The sequence below is a fragment of the Canis lupus genome, chromosome X, assembly GCF_048164855.1.
Source record: "Canis lupus baileyi chromosome X, mCanLup2.hap1, whole genome shotgun sequence".
NCBI classification, from domain to species: domain Eukaryota; kingdom Metazoa; phylum Chordata; class Mammalia; order Carnivora; family Canidae; genus Canis; species Canis lupus.
The window spans coordinates 67,456,805-67,480,796 of NC_132876.1; positions in this window are offsets into that span (position 1 = coordinate 67,456,805).

A 23,992-nucleotide genomic window follows, 5' to 3' on the forward strand; every position below is an offset into this window, starting at 1 on the left:
AGGCACTGAGAGGCACTTGATGGGATAAGCACTGGGTGTTATTCTATATGTTGGCAAATTGAACACCAATAAAAAATAAATTAAAAAACAAAAAAATAAAACTGAAAGTAAACAATAAATAAATCTAACTGTATTTCAAATGAATAACATAACCGCACTGAAATGAAAAGGAAGAGGGATCCCTGGGTGGCGCAGCGGTTTGGCGCCTGCCTTTGGCCCAGGGCGCGATCCTGGAGACCAGGGATCGAATCCCACGTCGGGCTCCCGGTGCATGGAGCCTGCTTCTCCCTCTGCCTGTGTCTCTGCCTCTCTCTCTCTCTCTGTGTGTGACTATCATAAATAAATAAAATTAAAAAAAAAAAGAAATGAAAAGGAAGAAAAAAGGAAGGAAGAGTATGACAGTCTATAAAGTAGGGGTTTGGTAGAAAAGTGCAAATAATTTCTGAAAAATTATTTCTGTTTATTATAATGATTTAGTCAAGCTATCTGAAAATATCTTAGATGTAACATAGGACTGAGCAAATTAGTAAATATGTTAGTGTTTTAAGGAACCAGGTTTCTCATTGTGGAAGAAAGAATAGCAAAATAAAAAATAAAAAACTAGCAAAAAAGAGGACTGACTTATAATTGGGATTTTCAGTGTGACCTCATGATTTTAAAATATAAATATGTGAGTAATTTGCATGATGAAAATCTGCTGATAGACTTATGGAGATTCCCTTGCACATAGTAAATTGTTTTTCTCTTGCTGCTTTTAAGACACCACTCTTCTCTTTAACTTTTGATAATTTCATAATATATCTTAAATGTGTCTTTTTGGATTCATTGCTTTTGGAACTCTCTGGACTTTCTGAATCTGGATGTCTGCTTTTTCCTCCAGAGTAGGGAAGTTTTTAGTCATCTTTTTTTTTAATTAAGCTTTCTACCCTTTTCTCTCTATTTTTCTGGAATCCATATAATGCATATACTGGTCCTCTTACTAGTTTTCCACAAATATTTTAAGCTATCTTTACTATTCATCATTTTTTTTCTTATTGACCCTCTAATTGGATGAATTTCACTGCTCTGTCTTCAAGTTCGCTGATCCTTTCTTTCACCTGATCTAGTCTGTTGTACACCTATGTTGAATATTCCAATTCAGTTATAATATTCTACAACTCTGTTATTTTTGTTTGGTACTTTCTTATGTTTTTTATATCTGTGTTGAGATTCTTACTTTCTTCATACATTGTTCTCCTGACTTCAGTGAGAATCTTTGTGTCCACTCTTTTGAACTCTTTATCAGTTAAATCACATCTCCATTTCATTAAGGTCTGTTCTGGGAATTTTATATTTTTGTTTCTTTGTTTGGTACACATTTTTCCATTTCTTCACTTTATTTAAATATTTGTATTGGTTTCTTTGCATTAGACTAAACAACCACATCACCCAGTATTGATACAGGAAATGACTATTATTGATTAGCCCAGACTTAAATCTTGGTTGCCTTTCAAGCCTTTTTGATTGTCTAATCTGACTTCTTTGTTTTTAGTGGTCCCTAGGTGAAGGTATACCAAGACCTGTCAGTGTCCTCAAGTTAAAGATTGCAGTCAGCATCTAGATGCAGACTGATTGGAAACTGAACCCTCAGACAGCAGATGGGAAAGTATGCAATTACGGACCTTCCAGGAAGAAACGGAGATGGGATTTTTTGCTTGCCTTCTCTTCTCTTGACTCAGGTGTATAATCATGAGTGGGGAGGGTAAGGTGATCCTGTGCTCAATAAGAACTGCATGTATTTTTTCCTAAAGTCTTGTGGCACTTGTGAATGCAAACCCCTTGGCTATTGGCCAGGTGATCGAAGGGCCTGTCCCTTGTCTGATGGCCTCAAAATCTGGAATTCCAGATGTGTGTATAGACTCCTTCCAAGGAAAGAGTGGTGATTTGGGGTGCACTATAGGCATAAGGAAAGGCTTTACTCACCTTTAGGGTGGATTGTAGTCACCCCCTTGATGCATACTAAATTAGAAGCCTAACTACCAGGCAGCAGCTTTTAAGTATATAGACATCATTCAAGGAAAAACTGGGAGATGGGCATTTCTGTCTGCTTCCTCTGTGCCAAACCCTGGCATGTAAACCCAACTAATACCTGTTTCTTTGTTTGATAGTCCTGTGAGAATGTGAATGTGATCCCTTTGGGTATCAGAGCAAGTCATTCTAGGGATCCATCACTTGAAAGCAGCCAGAAACATTGGAATTCCAGAAATGTGCACAAGATTCCTACAGGGAGATTTGGCAGTTTGAGAGTGACTCAGATGAGAGGCAGAGGTGGTGTCTGTTGCCTTCACTGGTCTTCAGCAATGATCACAGTTAACTTCTGGATACATGTTATATTATAAGTCTGGGTACTACCAGGGAGTTAGTTTAAAAATATACAAATAGGCATCTTTCAGGGAAAGACTGAGAGATAGGAATTTTTTGCCTGCTCCCTCTGTGCTGAGACCTGGAAAGAGCCACAGATAGTCTTCATGGACCCCTTAATAATTGTTTCTTTATTTCCTAACCTTGCAGATCTCACAGACACAAGCATCATTGGCTTATACAACTGGCATTTTGGGATCTCAACTCTTATATAAAAGTTTTTAAAGTTGGGGTGCTAGATGTGAACTTAGCTGAAATCTTTGCTCCTCAGGGGACAAGTGGAAGGTTGGAGTTCCCTCCCAATAGTATGATGGTGGAGTTTATAACAAAAGTGTGTTTCAGCCTGTCTTACTCATTTCAATGTGGAATAATGTGGGTATTTTCTTACTTGCCTGATGTGTAGGAATCATTCATCTGGTTGCTGTATTTCCTTCAGAAGGAATTGCTTCAAGAGTAATTGTGGACTCATTCCACAGGTGAGATAAGGAGGCTCTATGTTGCTATCCTGGAAAATAATTAGCTAAAAGCTTTTCCTCTAAGATAAAGAAAAAGAGGGGCGCCAGGATGGCTCAGTCAGTTAAGCATCTGCCTTTGGCTCAGGTCATGATTTCTGAGTCCTAGGATCCAGCCCTGTACTGGGTGCTCTGCTCAGCAGGGAGTGTGCTTCTCTCTCTCTCTCTCTCCCTCCCTCTGCCCCTCCCTACCACTCATTCTCTATCAAATAAATAAATGAAATCTTTTTTTAAAGATAGGGAAAAAGACAAAGATCCTCACCCTTGCCACTTTTATTTAATATAGCACTGGAAGTCCTAGTCAATGCAATTAAAAAAAAAAAACAAGAAATAGAGGTTTATTCCTAGGTACCTTATGCTTTTGGGTGCAATTTTAAATGGGATTGACTCCTTAATTTCTCTTTCTTCAGTCTTATTGTTAGTGTATAGAAAGGGAGACAGAACATGGAAGACTCCTAATTCTGGGAAATGAACTAGGGGTGGTGGAAGGGGAGGAGGGCAGGGGGTGGGGGTGACTGGGTGCCGGGCACTGAGGTGGGCACTTGATGGGATGAGCACTGGGTGTTATTCTATATGTTGGCAAATTGAACCACCAATAAAAAATAAATTTATTTAAAAAAAAGATTTCACTTAACTCAAAAAAAAAAAAAGAAATAGAGGTAAACAAGTACGATATCATGACGGGAGAATTCCAGAGACAAGTGATACCATAAACTGAAACATTAGAATAATTGGAATCTCAGAAGAAAAGGAAAGAGAGAGAGGGACATGAGGTATGTTGGAGCACATTATAGCAGAGAAATTCCATAACCTTGGGAAGGAAATAAGCATGCAGGTCCATGAGGCACAGAGAACCCCCTCAAAAGTAAATAAAAATAGATAAACAGCCTGACATATAATAGTGAACCTTGAAAATCTTAGAGACAAAGAGAAAATATTGAAAGTAGCTTGGGAGAAGAGGTCCATAAAATACAGGGATAGAAACATTATACTTGCAATAGGTCTACTGACAGAGATATAGCACACCAGAAAGGACTATAATGATATATTCAGGGTGCTAAATGAGAAAAAATAGGCAGCCAAGAATACTTTATTCAGCTAGGATGTCCAAAATAGAAAGAGAGAAAAAAGCTTCCAGAACAAACATAAATAAAAAATTTGTGATGGCCAAACCAGCTCCTCATTATTGAAAGGGAGCTTTAAGCAAAGAGAAATATAGACAAAAAGTAATATAGGTCAAAAAAGGAACAGAGACAATTTACAGAAACATGACTTTACAGATACTACAATGGCACTAAATTTATATCTTTCAATAGTTACTCTGAATGACAATGGGCTAAATGCCCCCAATCAAAATACATAGGATATCAAATTGGAGAGAAAAGCAAATTGTATTGATATGCTATCTTCAAGAGACTCATTTGAGACCCAAAGTCACCTGCAAATTGAATGTGAGTGGTAGAAAATCATTTATCATGCTAATGGACATCAAAAAAGAGCAGGGGTGGCAATCCTTATATCAGACAAATCATATTTTTTCCATATTTTGTTATTTGAGTTCGATTTGCAAACATATAATATTAAAACCAGTGCTTATCCCGTCAAGTGCCCTCCTCACTGCCTGTCACCTAGTCACCCCATCACCCAACCCAAACCCCATCCATTACCCCTTGTTCATTTCCCAGAGTTAGGAGTCTCTCATCCTTTGTAACCCTCTGTGATTTTTCCCACTCATTTTCTCTCCTTTCCCCTATAATGCCTTTCACTATTTTTATATTCCCTGTATGACTGAAACCATTAATGATTGTCCTTCTCTGATTGACTTACTTCACTCAGCATAATGCCTCAGTTCTATCCACGTTGAAACAAATGGAGGGTATTCGTTGTTTCTAATGGCTGAGTAATGTTCCATTATATATATATATATATACCACATCTTCTTTATCCATTCATCTTTCGATGGACACTAAGGCTCCTTGCACAGTTTGGCTATTGTGGACATTGCTGCTATGAACATTAGGGTGCAGGTGTCTCGGCTTTCCACTGCATCTTTAAATGCATAAATTTGGGGGTAAATCTCCAGCAGTGCAATTGCTGGGTAGTAGGGTAGCTCTACTTTTAACTATCTGAGGAACCTCCACACAGTTTTCCAGAGTAGCTGTACCAGTTCACATTCCTACCAACACTGCAAGAGGGTTCCCCTTTCTCCACATCCTTTCCAAAATTTGTTGTTTCCTGTCTCGTTAATGTTCACAATTCTCACTGGTGTGAGGTGGTATCTCATGTGTTTTGGATATCTATTTCCCTGATGGCAAGTGATGTGGATCATTTTCTCATGTGCTTGCAGGCCATGTGTAGGTCTTCTTTGGTGAGATTTCTGTTCATGTCTTTTGCCCATTTCATGATTGGATTGTTTGTTTCTTTGCTGTTGAGTTTAATAAGTTCTTTATAGATCTTGGATACTAGTCCTTTATCTGATAGGTCATTTGCAAATATCTCCTCCCATTCTGTAGGTTGTCTTAGTATTGTTGACTGTTTCCTTTGCAGTGCAGAAGCTTTTTATCTGGATTAAGTCTAAATAGTTCATTTTTGCTTTTGTTTGCCTTGCCTTCATAGATGTATCTTGCAAGAAGCTGCTGTGGCCAAGTTCAAAAATGGTGTGCCTGCGTTCTCCTCCAGGATTTTGATGGAATCTTGTCTCACATGTATACCTTTCAACCATTTTGAGTTTATCTTTGTAGTATGGTGTTAGAGAATGGTCTAGATTCATTCTTCTGCATGTGGCTGTCCAATTTTCCCAGCACCATTTATTGAAGAGACTGTCCTTTTGTCCGTGGATAGTCTTTCCTGCTTTGTCAAATATTAGCTGACCATAGAGTTGAGGGCCCATTTATAGGTTCTCTATTCTGTTCGATTGATCTAGGTGTCCGTTTTTGTGCCAGTACCACACTGTCTTGATGATCACAGCTTTGTAGTACAATTAGATATCCAGCATTGTGATGCCCCTGGCTCTGGTTTTCTTTTTAATATTCCGCTGGCTGTGTGGGGTCTTTTCTGATTCCACACAAATATTAAGATGATTTGTTCCAACTCTCTGAAGAAAGTCCATGGTATTTTGATAGGAATTGTATTAAATGTGTAAATTGCCCTGGGTAGCATACACGTTTTCACAATATTAATTCTTCCAAGCCATGAGCATGGAATATTTTCCATCTCTTTGTGTGTTCCTCAATGTCTGGGAGCTGTGGTAGTTACTGTAGGAGCTGACTCCAGAGTTGGAGAGCTGACCGCCGCCACTGTTGTTACTCCTCCTGGTGTTGCCTTGTACCTGGGACTGAGCACAGGCCTCACAGGATAAACAGCTCCCACTGAGCCATGCACCTGGCAGCGGGCTTGGCAGCTCCCCCAGGTGCACACACCCGAGAATCAACACAACAGGTCTCTCCCCCAGAAGACCAGCTAGAAGGACAGGGGGAAAGCAAGTTATTGAACAAGCAGCACTAGAAAGTTCCAGGGGAAGTTGAGGGATTTACAGTATATAGAATCAGAGGATACTTGCCCTTGTTTTTTGTTTTCTGTTTGCTCCCCCACCCCCCGTTACTTCTCTCTTTCTCCATTTTCCAGTACAACTTGTTTTTACCCACTCTGCACTGAGGAAAATGACTAGAAGGAAAAACACACCTCAAAAGAAAGAATCAGAAACAGTCCTCTCTCCCACAGAGTTAGAAAAATTGGATTAAAATTCAATGTCAGAAAGCCAATTCAGAAGCACTATTGAAAAGCTACAGGTGGCTTGAAGAAAAAAGCATAAAGGATTCAAGAGACTTCATGATTGCAGAATTCAGATCTAATCAGGCCTAAAATAAAAATCAATTAAATGAGATGCAATCCAAACTGGAGGTCCTAATGACGAAGGTTAACGAGGTAGAAGAACGAGTGAGTGACATGAAGACTAGTTGATGGCAAGGAAGGAAACTGAGGAAAAAAGAGAAAAACAAATAAAAGACCATGAGGATAGGTTAAGGGAAATAAATTACAGCCTCAGAAGGAAAAATATACATTCAATTGGGGTTCCCAAGGGTGCTGAACTGGACAGAGGACCAGAAAGTATATTTGAACAAATCATAGCTGAGAACTTCCCTAATGTAGGAAGGGAAACAGGCATTCAGATCCAGGAGATAGAGAGATCCCCCCTAAAATCAATAAAAACAGCTCAACAACACGTCGACATTTAATAGTGAAACATGCAAATTCAAAAGATAAAGAGAAGATCCTTAAAGCAGCAAGAGCAAAGAAATACCTAAACTTTATGGGGAGAAGTATTAGGATAACAGCAGACCTCTTCCCAGAGACCTGGCAGGCCAGAAAGGACTCGCAAGATATGTTCAGGGTCCTAAATGAGAAGAACATGCAGCCAAGAATACTTTATTCAGCAAGGCTGTCATTCAGAAAAGAAGGAGAGATAAAGAGCTTCCAAGATAGGCAGAAACGGAAAGAATATGTGACCCCCAAACCAGCTCTGCAAGAAATATTAAGGGGACTCTGTAAAATAAAGAGGAAGCCCAAGGAAACAATCCACAAAAACAGTGACTGAATAGGTATTGCGATGACACTAAATTCATATCTTTCAATAGTAACTCAGAACATGAATGGGCCTAATGACCCCATCAAAAACACAGGGTTTCCGACTAGATAAAAATGCAAGACCCATCTAATTCTGTCTACAACAGACTCATTTTAGACATGAGGAAACCTACAGCCTGAAAATAAAAGGTTGGAGAACAATATACCATTCAAATGGTACTCAAAAGAAATCAGGGGTAGCCATCCTTTTTTTTTTTAATTTTTATTTATTTATGATAGTCACAGAGAGAGAGAGAGAGGCAGAGACACAGGCAGAGGGAGAAGCAGGCTCCATGCACTGGGAGCCCGACGTGGGATTCGATCCCGGGTCTCCAGGATCGCGCCCTGGGCCAAAGGCAGGCGCCAAACCGCTGCGCCACCCAGGGATCCCAGGGGTAGCCATCCTTATATCAGATAAATTAAAGTTTGTCCCAAAGACTAGTAAGAGATGAAGAGGGACACCATATCATACTTAAAGGATCTATCCAACAACAGGATCTAACAATCATGAATAGTTATGTCCCGAATGTGGGAGCTGCCAAGTATATCAACCAATTAATAATCAAAGTTAAGACATACTTACAAAATAATACACTTATACTTGGTGACTTGAATATAGCACTTTCTACAATCGTCAGGTCTTCTAAGCACATCTCCAAAGAAACAAGAGCTTGAAATGATACACTGGACCATATGGATTTCACAGATATTTACAGAACTTTACATCCAAACGCAACTGAATACACATTCTTCTCAAGTGCACATGGAACATTCTCCAGAATAGACCACATACTGGGACACAAATCAGGTCATAACTGATACCAGAAGATTGGTATTGTCCCCTGCATATTTCCAGACCATAATGCTTTGAAACTAGAACTCAATCACAAGAAGAAGTTTGGAAGGATTTCAAACACATGGAGTTTAAGGACCATCCTGCTAAAACAAGAAGGGGTCAACCAGGAAATTAGGGAAGAATTAAAAATATTCATGGACACTAAAGAGAATGAAGACACAACCCTTCAAAATCTTTGGGATACAGCAAAAGCAATCCTGAGGGGGAAATACATCGCAATACAAGCATCCATCCAAAAACTGGAATGAATTCAAATACAAAAGCTAACCTTGCACCTAAAGGGGCTGGAGAGGAAACAGCAAATAGATCTTACACCCAGCAGGACAAGAGAATTAATAAAGATTCGAACAGAACTCAAGGAAATAGAGACCAGAAGAACTGTGGAACAGATCAACAAAACCAGGAGTTGGTTCTTTGAAAGAATTAATAGGATAGATAAATCATTAGCCAACCTTATTAAAAAGAAGAGAGAAAAGACTCAAATTAATAAAATCATGAATGAGAAAGGAGAGATCACCACCAACACCAAGGAAATACAGATTATTTAAAAAACTTATTATGAGCCGCTATACGCCAATAAATTAGGTAATCGAGAAGAAATGGACCCATTTCTGAAAAACAACAAACTACCACAACTGGAACAGGAAGAAATAGAAAACCTGAACAGGCCGATAACCAGGGATGAAATTGAAGCAGTCATCAAAAACCTCCCAAGACATAAAAGTCCAGGGCCAGATGGCTTCCCAGGGGAATTCTATCAAGGGTTTAAAGAAGAAACCATACCTATACTACTAAAGCTGTACTGAAATATAGAAAGAGACAGAATGCTTCCAAACTCGTTCTATGAGGCAACCATCACCTTAATCCCAAAACCAAGCAAAGACCCCACCAAAAAGGAGAATTATAGACCAATATCCCTGATGAACACAGATGCAAAAATTCTCAACAAGATACTAGCCAATAGGATCCAACAATACAGTAAGAAGATTATTCACCATGACCAAGTGGGACTTATCCCCGGGATGCAAGTCTAGTTCAACACTTGTAAAACAATCAATGTGATTGATCATATCAACAAGAGAAATAACAAGAACCATATGATCTTCTGAATAGATGCAGAGAAAGTATTTAACAAAATACAGCATCCATTCCTTTTTTTTAAAATAATAAATTTATTTTTTATTGGTGTTCAATTTGCCAACATACAGAATAACACCCAGTGCTAATTCTGACAAGGGCTCCCCTGAGCGCTCGTCACCCATTCACCCCCACCCCCGCCCTCCTCCCCTTCCACCAACCCTAGTTCGTTTCCCAGAGTTAGGAGTCTTCATGTTCTGTCTCCCTTTCTGATATTTCCTACCCATTTCTTATCCCTTCCCTTCTATTCCCTTTCACTATTATTTATAATCCCCAAACGAATGAGACCATATAATGATTGTCGTTCTCCGAGTGACTTATTTCACTCAGCATACTACCCTCCAGTTCCATCCACGTCGAAGCAAATGGTGGGTATTTGTCATTTCTAAAGGCTGAGTAATATTCCATTGTATACAGAAACCACATCTTCTTTATCCATTCATCTTTCGATGGACACCGAGGCTCCTTCCACAGTTTGGCTATTGTGCACATTGCTGCTACAAACATCGGGGAGCAGGTGTCCAGGCATTCTACAGCATCTCTATCTTTTGGTTAAATCCCCAGCAGTGCAATTGCTGGGTCTTAGGGCAGGTCTATTTTTAGACTTTGAGGAACCTCCACACATTTTCCAGAGTGCTTATACCAGTTCACATTCCCACCAACAGTGCAAGAGGGCTCTCTTTTCTCCTCATCCTCTCCAACATTTGTGGTTTCCTGCCTTGTTAATTTTCCCCATTCTCACTGGTGTGAGGTGGTATCTCATTGTGGTTTTGATTTGTATTTCCCTGATGGCAAGTGATGTAGAGCATTTTCTCATGTGCATGTTGGCCATGTATATGACTTCCTCTGTGAGATTTCTGTTCATGTCTTTTGCCCATTTCATGATTGGATTGTTTGTTTCTTTGGTGTTGAGTTTCATAAGTTCTTTATAGATCTTGGAAACTAGCCCTTTATCTGATATGTCATTTGCAAATATCTTCTCCCATTCTGTAGGTTGTCTTTGAGTTTTGTTGACTGTATCCTTTGCTGTGCAGAAGCTTTTTATCTGGATTAAGTCTAAATAGTTCATTTTTGCTTTTGTTTGCCTTGCCTTCATAGATGTATCTTGCAAGAAGCTGCTGTGGCCAAGTTCAAAAATGGTGTGCCTGCGTTCTCCTCCAGGATTTTGATGGAATCTTGTCTCACATGTATACCTTTCAACCATTTTGAGTTTATCTTTGTAGTATGGTGTTAGAGAATGGTCTAGATTCATTCTTCTGCATGTGGCTGTCCAATTTTCCCAGCACCATTTATTGAAGAGACTGTCCTTTTGTCCGTGGATAGTCTTTCCTGCTTTGTCAAATATTAGCTGACCATAGAGTTGAGGGCCCATTTATAGGTTCTCTATTCTGTTCGATTGATCTAGGTGTCCGTTTTTGTGCCAGTACCACACTGTCTTGATGATCACAGCTTTGTAGTACAATTAGATATCCAGCATTGTGATGCCCCTGGCTCTGGTTTTCTTTTTAATATTCCGCTGGCTGTGTGGGGTCTTTTCTGATTCCACACAAATATTAAGATGATTTGTTCCAACTCTCTGAAGAAAGTCCATGGTATTTTGATAGGAATTGTATTAAATGTGTAAATTGCCCTGGGTAGCATACACGTTTTCACAATATTAATTCTTCCAAGCCATGAGCATGGAATATTTTCCATCTCTTTGTGTGTTCCTCAATGTCTGGGAGCTGTGGTAGTTACTGTAGGAGCTGACTCCAGAGTTGGAGAGCTGACCGCCGCCACTGTTGTTACTCCTCCTGGTGTTGCCTTGTACCTGGGACTGAGCACAGGCCTCACAGGATAAACAGCTCCCACTGAGCCATGCACCTGGCAGCGGGCTTGGCAGCTCCCCCAGGTGCACACACCCGAGAATCAACACAACAGGTCTCTCCCCCAGAAGACCAGCTAGAAGGACAGGGGGAAAGCAAGTTATTGAACAAGCAGCACTAGAAAGTTCCAGGGGAAGTTGAGGGATTTACAGTATATAGAATCAGAGGATACTTGCCCTTGTTTTTTGTTTTCTGTTTGCTCCCCCACCCCCCGTTACTTCTCTCTTTCTCCATTTTCCAGTACAACTTGTTTTTACCCACTCTGCACTGAGGAAAATGACTAGAAGGAAAAACACACCTCAAAAGAAAGAATCAGAAACAGTCCTCTCTCCCACAGAGTTAGAAAAATTGGATTAAAATTCAATGTCAGAAAGCCAATTCAGAAGCACTATTGAAAAGCTACAGGTGGCTTGAAGAAAAAAGCATAAAGGATTCAAGAGACTTCATGATTGCAGAATTCAGATCTAATCAGGCCTAAAATAAAAATCAATTAAATGAGATGCAATCCAAACTGGAGGTCCTAATGACGAAGGTTAACGAGGTAGAAGAACGAGTGAGTGACATGAAGACTAGTTGATGGCAAGGAAGGAAACTGAGGAAAAAAGAGAAAAACAAATAAAAGACCATGAGGATAGGTTAAGGGAAATAAATTACAGCCTCAGAAGGAAAAATATACATTCAATTGGGGTTCCCAAGGGTGCTGAACTGGACAGAGGACCAGAAAGTATATTTGAACAAATCATAGCTGAGAACTTCCCTAATGTAGGAAGGGAAACAGGCATTCAGATCCAGGAGATAGAGAGATCCCCCCTAAAATCAATAAAAACAGCTCAACAACACGTCGACATTTAATAGTGAAACATGCAAATTCAAAAGATAAAGAGAAGATCCTTAAAGCAGCAAGAGCAAAGAAATACCTAAACTTTATGGGGAGAAGTATTAGGATAACAGCAGACCTCTTCCCAGAGACCTGGCAGGCCAGAAAGGACTCGCAAGATATGTTCAGGGTCCTAAATGAGAAGAACATGCAGCCAAGAATACTTTATTCAGCAAGGCTGTCATTCAGAAAAGAAGGAGAGATAAAGAGCTTCCAAGATAGGCAGAAACGGAAAGAATATGTGACCCCCAAACCAGCTCTGCAAGAAATATTAAGGGGACTCTGTAAAATAAAGAGGAAGCCCAAGGAAACAATCCACAAAAACAGTGACTGAATAGGTATTGCGATGACACTAAATTCATATCTTTCAATAGTAACTCAGAACATGAATGGGCCTAATGACCCCATCAAAAACACAGGGTTTCCGACTAGATAAAAATGCAAGACCCATCTAATTCTGTCTACAACAGACTCATTTTAGACATGAGGAAACCTACAGCCTGAAAATAAAAGGTTGGAGAACAATATACCATTCAAATGGTACTCAAAAGAAATCAGGGGTAGCCATCCTTTTTTTTTTTAATTTTTATTTATTTATGATAGTCACAGAGAGAGAGAGAGAGGCAGAGACACAGGCAGAGGGAGAAGCAGGCTCCATGCACTGGGAGCCCGACGTGGGATTCGATCCCGGGTCTCCAGGATCGCGCCCTGGGCCAAAGGCAGGCGCCAAACCGCTGCGCCACCCAGGGATCCCAGGGGTAGCCATCCTTATATCAGATAAATTAAAGTTTGTCCCAAAGACTAGTAAGAGATGAAGAGGGACACCATATCATACTTAAAGGATCTATCCAACAACAGGATCTAACAATCATGAATAGTTATGTCCCGAATGTGGGAGCTGCCAAGTATATCAACCAATTAATAATCAAAGTTAAGACATACTTACAAAATAATACACTTATACTTGGTGACTTGAATATAGCACTTTCTACAATCGTCAGGTCTTCTAAGCACATCTCCAAAGAAACAAGAGCTTGAAATGATACACTGGACCATATGGATTTCACAGATATTTACAGAACTTTACATCCAAACGCAACTGAATACACATTCTTCTCAAGTGCACATGGAACATTCTCCAGAATAGACCACATACTGGGACACAAATCAGGTCATAACTGATACCAGAAGATTGGTATTGTCCCCTGCATATTTCCAGACCATAATGCTTTGAAACTAGAACTCAATCACAAGAAGAAGTTTGGAAGGATTTCAAACACATGGAGTTTAAGGACCATCCTGCTAAAACAAGAAGGGGTCAACCAGGAAATTAGGGAAGAATTAAAAATATTCATGGACACTAAAGAGAATGAAGACACAACCCTTCAAAATCTTTGGGATACAGCAAAAGCAATCCTGAGGGGGAAATACATCGCAATACAAGCATCCATCCAAAAACTGGAATGAATTCAAATACAAAAGCTAACCTTGCACCTAAAGGGGCTGGAGAGGAAACAGCAAATAGATCTTACACCCAGCAGGACAAGAGAATTAATAAAGATTCGAACAGAACTCAAGGAAATAGAGACCAGAAGAACTGTGGAACAGATCAACAAAACCAGGAGTTGGTTCTTTGAAAGAATTAATAGGATAGATAAATCATTAGCCAACCTTATTAAAAAGAAGAGAGAAAAGACTCAAATTAATAAAATCATGAATGAGAAAGGAGAGATCACCACCAACACCAAGGAAATACAGATTATTTAAAAAACTTATTATGAGCCGCTATACGCCAATAAATTAGGTAATCGAGAAGAAATGGACCCATTTCTGAAAAACAACAAACTACCACAACTGGAACAGGAAGAAATAGAAAACCTGAACAGGCCGATAACCAGGGATGAAATTGAAGCAGTCATCAAAAACCTCCCAAGACATAAAAGTCCAGGGCCAGATGGCTTCCCAGGGGAATTCTATCAAGGGTTTAAAGAAGAAACCATACCTATACTACTAAAGCTGTACTGAAATATAGAAAGAGACAGAATGCTTCCAAACTCGTTCTATGAGGCAACCATCACCTTAATCCCAAAACCAAGCAAAGACCCCACCAAAAAGGAGAATTATAGACCAATATCCCTGATGAACACAGATGCAAAAATTCTCAACAAGATACTAGCCAATAGGATCCAACAATACAGTAAGAAGATTATTCACCATGACCAAGTGGGACTTATCCCCGGGATGCAAGTCTAGTTCAACACTTGTAAAACAATCAATGTGATTGATCATATCAACAAGAGAAATAACAAGAACCATATGATCTTCTGAATAGATGCAGAGAAAGTATTTAACAAAATACAGCATCCATTCCTTTTTTTTAAAATAATAAATTTATTTTTTATTGGTGTTCAATTTGCCAACATACAGAATAACACCCAGTGCTAATTCTGACAAGGGCTCCCCTGAGCGCTCGTCACCCATTCACCCCCACCCCCGCCCTCCTCCCCTTCCACCAACCCTAGTTCGTTTCCCAGAGTTAGGAGTCTTCATGTTCTGTCTCCCTTTCTGATATTTCCTACCCATTTCTTATCCCTTCCCTTCTATTCCCTTTCACTATTATTTATAATCCCCAAACGAATGAGACCATATAATGATTGTCGTTCTCCGAGTGACTTATTTCACTCAGCATACTACCCTCCAGTTCCATCCACGTCGAAGCAAATGGTGGGTATTTGTCATTTCTAAAGGCTGAGTAATATTCCATTGTATACAGAAACCACATCTTCTTTATCCATTCATCTTTCGATGGACACCGAGGCTCCTTCCACAGTTTGGCTATTGTGCACATTGCTGCTACAAACATCGGGGAGCAGGTGTCCAGGCATTCTACAGCATCTCTATCTTTTGGTTAAATCCCCAGCAGTGCAATTGCTGGGTCTTAGGGCAGGTCTATTTTTAGACTTTGAGGAACCTCCACACATTTTCCAGAGTGCTTATACCAGTTCACATTCCCACCAACAGTGCAAGAGGGCTCTCTTTTCTCCTCATCCTCTCCAACATTTGTGGTTTCCTGCCTTGTTAATTTTCCCCATTCTCACTGGTGTGAGGTGGTATCTCATTGTGGTTTTGATTTGTATTTCCCTGATGGCAAGTGATGTAGAGCATTTTCTCATGTGCATGTTGGCCATGTATATGACTTCCTCTGTGAGATTTCTGTTCATGTCTTTTGCCCATTTCATGATTGGATTGTTTGTTTCTTTGGTGTTGAGTTTCATAAGTTCTTTATAGATCTTAGAAACTAGCCCTTTATCTGATAGGTCATTTGCAAATATCTTCTCCCATTCTGTAGGTTGTCTTTTAGTTTTGCTGACTGTATCCTTTGCTGTGCAAAAGCGTCTAATCTTGATGGAGTCCCAATAGTTCATTTTTGCTTTTGTTTCTTTTGCCTTCATGAATGTATCTTGCAAGACGTTACTGTGGCCGAGTTTAAAAAGGGTGTTTCCTGTGTTCTCCTCTAGGATTTTGATGCAATCTTTTCTCAAATTTAGATCTTTCATCCATTTTGAGTTAATCTTTGTGAATGGTGAAAGAGAGTGGTCTAGATTCATTCTTCTGCATGTGGATGTCCAATTTCCTAGCACCATTTATTGAAGAGACTGTCTTTCTTCCAGTGGATAGTCTTTCCGCCTTTTTTTTTTTTTTTTTAGTCTTTGCTCCTTTATCGAATATTAGTTGACCATAAAGTTGAGGTTCCACTCCTGGATTCCCTATTCTGTTCCATTGATGTATGTGTCTGTTTTTGTGCCAGTACCACACTGTATTGATGACCACAGCTTTGTTGTACAACCTGAAATCTGGCATTGTGATGCTCCCAACTATGGTTTTCTATTTTAAAATTCCCCTGGCTATTCGGGGTCTTTTCTGATTCCACACAAATCTTAAAATAATTTGTTCTAACTCTCTGAAGAAAGCCCATGGTATTTTGATAGGGATTGCATTAAACGTGTAGATTGCCCTGGGTCACATTGACATTTTCACAATATTAATTCTTCCAATCCATGAGCATGGAATATTTTTCCATCTCTTTGTGTCTTCCTCCATTTCTTTCAGAAGTGTTCTATAATTTTTAGGGTATAGATCCTTTTCCTCTTTGGTTAGGTTTACTCCTAGGTATCTTATGCTTTGGGGTGCAATTGTAATGGGATTGACTCCTTACTTTCTCTTTCTTCAGTCTCATTGTTAGTGTATAGAAATGCCACTGACTTCTGAACATTGATTTTGTATCCTGCCACACTGCCAAATAGCTGTATGTGTTCTAGCAATCTTGGGGTGGAGACTTTTGGGGTTTCTATGTAGAGTATCATGTCATCGATGAAGAGGGAGAGTTTGACTTCTTCTTTGCCAATTTAATGCCTTTAATATCTTTTTGTTGTCTGATTGCTGAGGCTAGGACTTCTAGTACTATGTTGAATAGCAGTGGTGAAAGTGGACATCCCTGTCTTGTTCCTGATCTTAGAGGAAAGGCTCCCAGTGCTTCCCTATTAAGAATGATATTTGCTGTGGGATTTTCGTAGATGGCTTTTAAGATGTTGAGGAATGTTCCCTCTATCCATATACTCTGAAGAGTTTTGATCAGGAATGGATGCTGTATTTTGTCAAATACTTTCTCTGCATCTATTGAGAGGATCATATGGTTCTTGGTTTTTCTCTTGCTGATATGATCAATCACATTGGTTATTTTACGAGTGTTGAACCTGCCTTGTGTCCTGGGAATAAATCCTATTTGGACATGGTGAATAATTTTCTTAATGTGCTCTTGTATCCTATTGGCGAGTATCTTGTTGAGAACTTTTGCATCCATGTTCATCTGGGATATTGGTCTATAATTCTCCTTTTTGGTGGGGTCATTGTCTGGTTTTGGAATTAAGGTGATGCTGGCCACATAAAATGATTTTGGAAGTACTCTGTCTCTTTCTATCCTTCTAAACAGCTTTAGTAGAATAGGTATGGTTTCTTCTTTATTTTTTTTAAAGATTTTATTTATTTATTCATAGACACAGAGAGAGAGAGAGAGAGAGAGAGGCAGAGACACAGGCAGAAGGAGAAGCAGGCTCCATGCAGGGAGCCCGATGTGGGACTCGATCCCGGGTCTCCAGGATCACTCCCCAGGCTGCAGGCGGCGCCAAACCGCTGCGCCACCAGGGCTGCCCTGGTTTCTTCTTTAAACGTTTGTAGAATTCCCCTGGGAAGCCAGATGGCCCTGGACTTTTGTGTCTTGGGAGGTTTTTGATGACTGCTTCAATTTCATCCCTGGTTATTGGCCTGTTCAGGTTTTCTATTTCTTCCTGTTCCAGTTTTCATAATTTGTGGCTTTCCGAAATGCGTCCGTTTCTTCTAGATTGCCTAATTTATTGGCGTATAGCTGTTCATAATATGTTTTTAAAATCTTTTGTATTTCCTTGGTGTTGGTAGTGATCTCTCCTTTCTCTTTCATGATTTTATTAATTTGAGTCTTCTCTCTCTTCAATAAGGCTGGCTAATGGTTTATCTATCTTATTTATTCTTTCAAAGAACCAACTCCTGGTTTTGTTGATCTGTTCCACAGTTCTTCTGGTCTCTATTTCGTTGAGTGCTGCTCGAATCTTTATTAACTCTCTTCTTCTGCTGGGTGTAGGATCTATTTGCTGTTTTTTGTCTAGTTTCTTTAGGTGTAAGGTTAGCTTTTCTATTTGAGTTCTTTCAAGTTTTTGGATGGATGCTTGTATTGCGAGGTATTTCCCCCTCAGGACTGCTTTTGCTGCATCCCAAAGATTTTGAACAGTTGTATCTTCATTCTCATTAGTTTCCATGAACCTTTGTAATTCTTCTCTGATTTCCTGGTTGACCCTTTCATCTTTTAGGAAGATGGTCCTTAAACTCCACGTGTTTGAAGTCCTTCCAAACTTCTTGTTGTGATTTAGTTCTAATTTCAAGGCATTATGGTCTGAGACTGTGCAGGGGATGATCCCAATCTTTAGGTATCAGTTCAGATCCGATTTGTGACCCAGTATGTGGTTTTCTGTAGAAAGTTCCATGTCCACTTGAGAAGAATGTGTATTCAGTTGAGTTTGGATGTAAAATTCTGTAGACATCTGTGAAATCCATCTGGTCCAGGGTATTATTTAAAGCTCTCGTTTCTTTGGAGATGTTGTGTTTAGAAGACCTATGGAGTGTAGAAAGCGCTAGATTGAAGTCACCAAGTATAAGTGTGTTATTATCTAAGTATGTCTTAATCTTAATTTTGGTTATTAATTGATTGATATATTTGAAGGTCCCAGATTCGGAGCATATATATTGATGATTGTTAAGTCGTCTTGTTGGATAGATCCTTTAAGTATGATATAGTGTCTTTCTTCATCTCTCATACAGTCTTTGGGGTAAATTTTAGTTTATCTGATATAAGGATGGCTACCCTTGTTTCTTTTGAGGACCATTTGAATGGTAAATGGTTCTCCAACCTTTTATTTTCAGGCTGTAGGTGTCCTTATGTCTAAAATGAGTCTCTTGTAGATAGCAAATAGATGGGTCCTGCCTTTTTATCCAGTCTGAAGCCCTGCGCCTTCTGATGGGGTCATTAAGCCCATTCACGTTCAGAGTTACTATTGAAAGACTTGAGTTTAGTGTCATCATGATATCTATTCAGTCCCTGTTTTTGTGGATTGTTCCATTGGACTTCTTCTTAAAGGAGAATTTTAAGAGTCCCCCTTAAAATTTCTTGCAGAGCTGGTTTGGAGGTCACATATTCTTTCAGTTCCTGCCTGTTTTGGAAGTTTTTTTTATCTCTCCTTCCATTCTGAATGAGAGCCTTGCTGGATAAAGTATTCTGGTTGCATGTTCTTCTCATTTAGGACCTGAATATATCCTGCCAGCCCTTTCTGCCCTGCCAGGTCTCTGTGGAGAGGTCTGCTGTTACCCTAATACTCCTCCCCATAAAAGTCAGGGATTTCTTGTCTCTTGCTGCTTTAAGGATCTTCTCTTTATCTTTGGAATTTGCAAGCTTCACTATTAAATGTCGAGGTGTTGAACGGGTTTTTTTTAATTTTTTAAATTTATTTATGATAGTCATACAGAGAGAGAGAGAGAGAGAGGCAGAGACACAGGCAGAGGGAGAAGCAGGCTCCATGCACAGGGAGCCCGTCGTGGGATTCGATCCCGGGTCTCCAGGATCACGCCCTGGGCCAAAGGCAGGCGCCAAACCGCTGCGCCACCCAGGGATCCCCCGGTTTTTATAGATTTTAGCAGGGATCTCTCTATTTCCTGGATCTGAGTGCCTGTTTCCCTTCCCAGATTAGGAAAGTTTTCAGCTAGGATTTGTTCAAATACATATTCTGGCCCTCTGTCCCTTTCGGTGCCCTTGGGAACCCCAATTAAACGTAGGTTTTTTTTTCTCAGGCTGTCATTTATTTCCCTTAATCTATCCTCATGGTCTTTTAATTATTTGTCTTTTTTCCTCAGTTTCCCTCTATGCCATCAACTTGTCTTCTATGTCACTCACTTGTTCTTCCACCTCATTAAACCTTGTCGTTAGGACTTCTAGTTTGGATTGTATCTCATTCAATTGATTTTTAATTTCTGCCTGATTAGATCTAAATTCTGCAGTCCTAAAGTCTCTTGAGTACTTTATGCTTTTTTTCTAGAGCCACCAGTAGCTTTATAATAGTGCCTCTGAATTGGCTTTCTGACATTGAATTGTAATCCAAATTTTGTAACTCTGTGGGAGAGAGAACTATTTCTGATTCTTTCTATTGAGGTGTGGTTTTCCTTCTAGTCATTTTGCTCAGTGCAGAGTGGTCAAAAACAAGTTGTATTGGGAAAAGGAGAAAAAGAGAGAAGAGAAAGAAGGAAAGAAAAGAAAAAAGAAAAAAGAGAAAAAAAGAAAAAAGAGAAGAAAAAGAGAAAAAAGAAAGAAAAAAGGGGGGAAGCAAACAGAAATCAAAAAGAAAAAAAAAACAAGGGGGAGTATCTTCTGATTCTGTGTACTGTAAGTCCCTTGACTTCCCCTGGAACTTTCCGGTGCTGCTAGGTCAATAAATTGTGTTTCCCCTGTCCGCCTAGCTGGTCTTCTGGGGGAGGGGCCAGTTGTGCTGATTTTCAGGTGTTAGCACTTGGGGGAACTGCTCTGCCCCCTGCCTGGTGTAGGGCTCAGTGAGTGATGTTTATCATGTTTATCAGGTGAGGCCACTGTGAGGCTCATTGGGGGTTGTTTACCCCGTGAGGCCCCAGGAGGAACAACCACAGGGGTGGCGGTCAGCTCTAAAGCCCTGGATTCAGCTCCTGCAGTACCTATGGAGCTCTTAGCCTGCAGGGGCCTGGTTGCTCCGGGGGCGTGGCCGCTGATCTGCTCAGCTTGGGGCAGGAGCGTCCTTGCTGTCCTGGGCCTTCCTGGGGAAGCGCCGGATCCTGGGCTGTGTCCCCGGAGCCCTGTGCTCCTGGGCCTGCGCTGTTGGATTCGTGCTCCCGGGGCAGTCCCATCTCTGCGGAGCCGCCGCGTGAGCCCCTCCGAGCTGCTTCCGGGTCCAACCGTGCACGCGCTGCAGCCCTTTAGGGAGCTCCACACACTCTCCCCAGGGCGCAGATGCTCTGTTAGTGTCCCAGGGAGCCTGAGGGCATCCCTGCCCCTCCTGGGGTCCTGCTCTAACTCCCTGCGAGCGCCTTTCCTCCCAGAAAGATTGGTGAAGCTCCTGCTTCTCTGGGAGGTGCTTTCCAGTCCTGGGGACACTTGCCCCGGCCTTATCCTGGCTCCTCGTGGGGCCCCTCCCCCTTGGATGCCTTTTGTTTCTTTATTTCTCTCCACCACCCCCCCACCCCGGTCTTCTTACCTTGATAGAAGCGTGAACTCTTCTCACTGTAGCATTCTAGCTGCTCTCTCTTTAAATCTCAGGCCGAATTTGTAGATTTTCAGGATGATTTGAAGTTTATCTAGATAATTTGGTGGGGACAGGTGACGTGGGGACCCTACTCTTCCACCATCTTGCGCCTCCCCTCCTACAGCATCCATTCTTGATCAAAACTCTTCAGAGTGTAGGGATAGAGGGAACATTCCTCAGCATCTTAAAAGCTATCTACGAAAAGCCACAGCAAATATCATTCTCAATGGAGAAACACTCGGAGCTTTTCCCGTAGATCAGGAACAAGACAGGGATGTCCACTTTCACCACTGCTATTCAACATAGCATTAGAAGTCCTAGCCTCAGCAATTAAACAACAAAAAGGCATTAAAGACATTCAAATGGCAAATAAGAAGTCAAACTCTCCCTCCTCGCAGATGACATGATACTGTACATAGAAAACCGAAAAGACTCCACCCCAACATTGCTGGAACTCATACAGCAATTTGGCAGTGTGGCAGGATACAAAATCAATGTTCAGAAGTCAGTGGCATTTCTATACACTAACAATGATACTGAAGAAAGAGAAATTAAGGAGTCAATCCCACTTGAAATTGCACCCTAAAGCATAAGATACCTAGGAATAAACCTAACCAAAGAGGGAAAGGATCTGTACCCTAAAAACTACAGAACACTTCTGAAAGAAATTGAGGAAGACACGAAGAGATGGAAAAATATTCCATGCTCTTGGATTGGAAGAATATTGTGAAAATGTCAATGTTACCCACGGCAATTTACACATTCAGCGCAATCCCTATCAAAATACCATGGACTTTCTTCAGAGAGTTGGAACAAATCATCTTAAGATTTGTGTAGAATCAGAAAAGACCCTGAATATCCGGGAGAATAATGAAAAAGAAAACCATAGCTGGGGGCATCAAATTGCCAGGTTTCAGGTTGTACTACAAAGCTGTCATCATCAAGACGATGTGGTACTGGCACAAAAATGGACACATAGATCAATGGAACAGAATAGAGAATCCAGAATTGGACCCTCAACTCTATGGTCAACTAATATTCCACAAAGCAGGGAAGACTATCCACTGGAAGAAAGACAGTCTCTTCAATAAATGGTGCTGGGAAAATTGGACAGCCACATGCAGAAGAATGAAACTAGACCATTTTCTTACACCATCCACAAAGAAACTCAAAATGGATGAAAGATCTAAATGTGAGACAAGAATCTATCAAAATCCTAGAGGAGAACACAGGCAACACCCTTTTTGAACTCGGCCACAGCAACTTCTTGCAAGATACATCCATGAAGGCAAGAGAAACCAAAGCAAAAATGAATTATTGGGACTACATCAAGAGAAAAAGCTTCTGCACAGCAAAAGAAACAGTCAACAAAACTAAAAGAAACCTACAGAGTGGGAGAAGATATTTACAAATGACGTATCAGATAAAGGGCTAGTATCCAAGATCTATAAAGAACATATGAAACTCAACAGCAAAGAAACAAACAATCCAATCATGAAATGGGCAGAAGACATGAACAGAAATTTCACCAAAGAAGGCATAGACATGGCCAACAACCACATGAGAAATGCTCCGCATCACTGGCCATCATGGAAATACAAATCAAAACCACAATGAGATACCACCTCACACCAGTTAGAACACCAGTGAACATTAACAAGACAGGAAACAACAAATGTTGGAGAGGATGTGGAGAAAGGGGAACCGTCTTGCAATGTTGGTGGGAATGTGAACTGGTACAGCCACTCTGGAACACTGTGTGGAGGCTCCTCAAAGAGTTCAAAATAGATCTGTCCTTCAAACTAACCATTGCACTGCTGGGGATTTACCCCAAAGATACAGTGAAACGCCACGACATCTGCACCCCAATGTTTATAGCAGCAACGTCCACAATAGCCAAACTGTGGAAGGACCCTGCTGTCCATTGAAAGATGAATGGATAAGGAAGCTGTAGTATATGTATACAATGGAATATTACTCAGCCATTAGAAACGACAAATACCCACCTTTTGCTTCAACGTGGAGGGACCTGGAGGGTATTATGCTGAGTGAAATTAGTCAATCGGAAAAGGACAAACATTATATGGTGTCATTCATTTGGGGAATGTGAAAATTGGTAAAAGAGATTAAGGGAAAGGAGAGAAAATGAATGAAAATATCAGTGAGGGTGACAAAACAAGAGAGACAGCTAATCTGGGAAATGATGAGGGGTAGTAGAAGGGGAGGTGGGCGGGGGTTTGGGGTGACTGCGTGATGGGCACTGTGGGGGGGCACTTGGCAGGATGAGCACTGGGTGTTATGCTATATGATGGCAAATTGAACTCAAAAAATTTTTTAAAAAAGAAAAGAAAAACAAATATCAAATCAACCTAGATGTTTAACAATTAGGAAGTAGTTAAAATATATATACACACATGTAGAATAACAAGACATACACATGGATATATATGTACATATACTAATGTATCTATCCACCTATTGAGTATCAATTCAATGTTATATTACCAGCCAGAGAAAATATTTTTAAAAGTAACTTTAATGAAATGAAATGTAATAGAGTATATGTGTATAAACATATATATACACACATTTTTCCGTGAAAAAGCAATATAAAAACAGTATATACATTCTTATATAAATATATGACATATGCAAAAAATACTAGAGAAGTACACCCAAACACACTTCAGGTAGTTCCTGGAAAATATTACAGATATATGGATGAAAATGATTCAGGATGGTATGGGCAGTCATTGGAATTGATTAGTAGGGACATTAAATTTCTTCTGTTAACTTGTCTGCTTTGTTATTTTTGT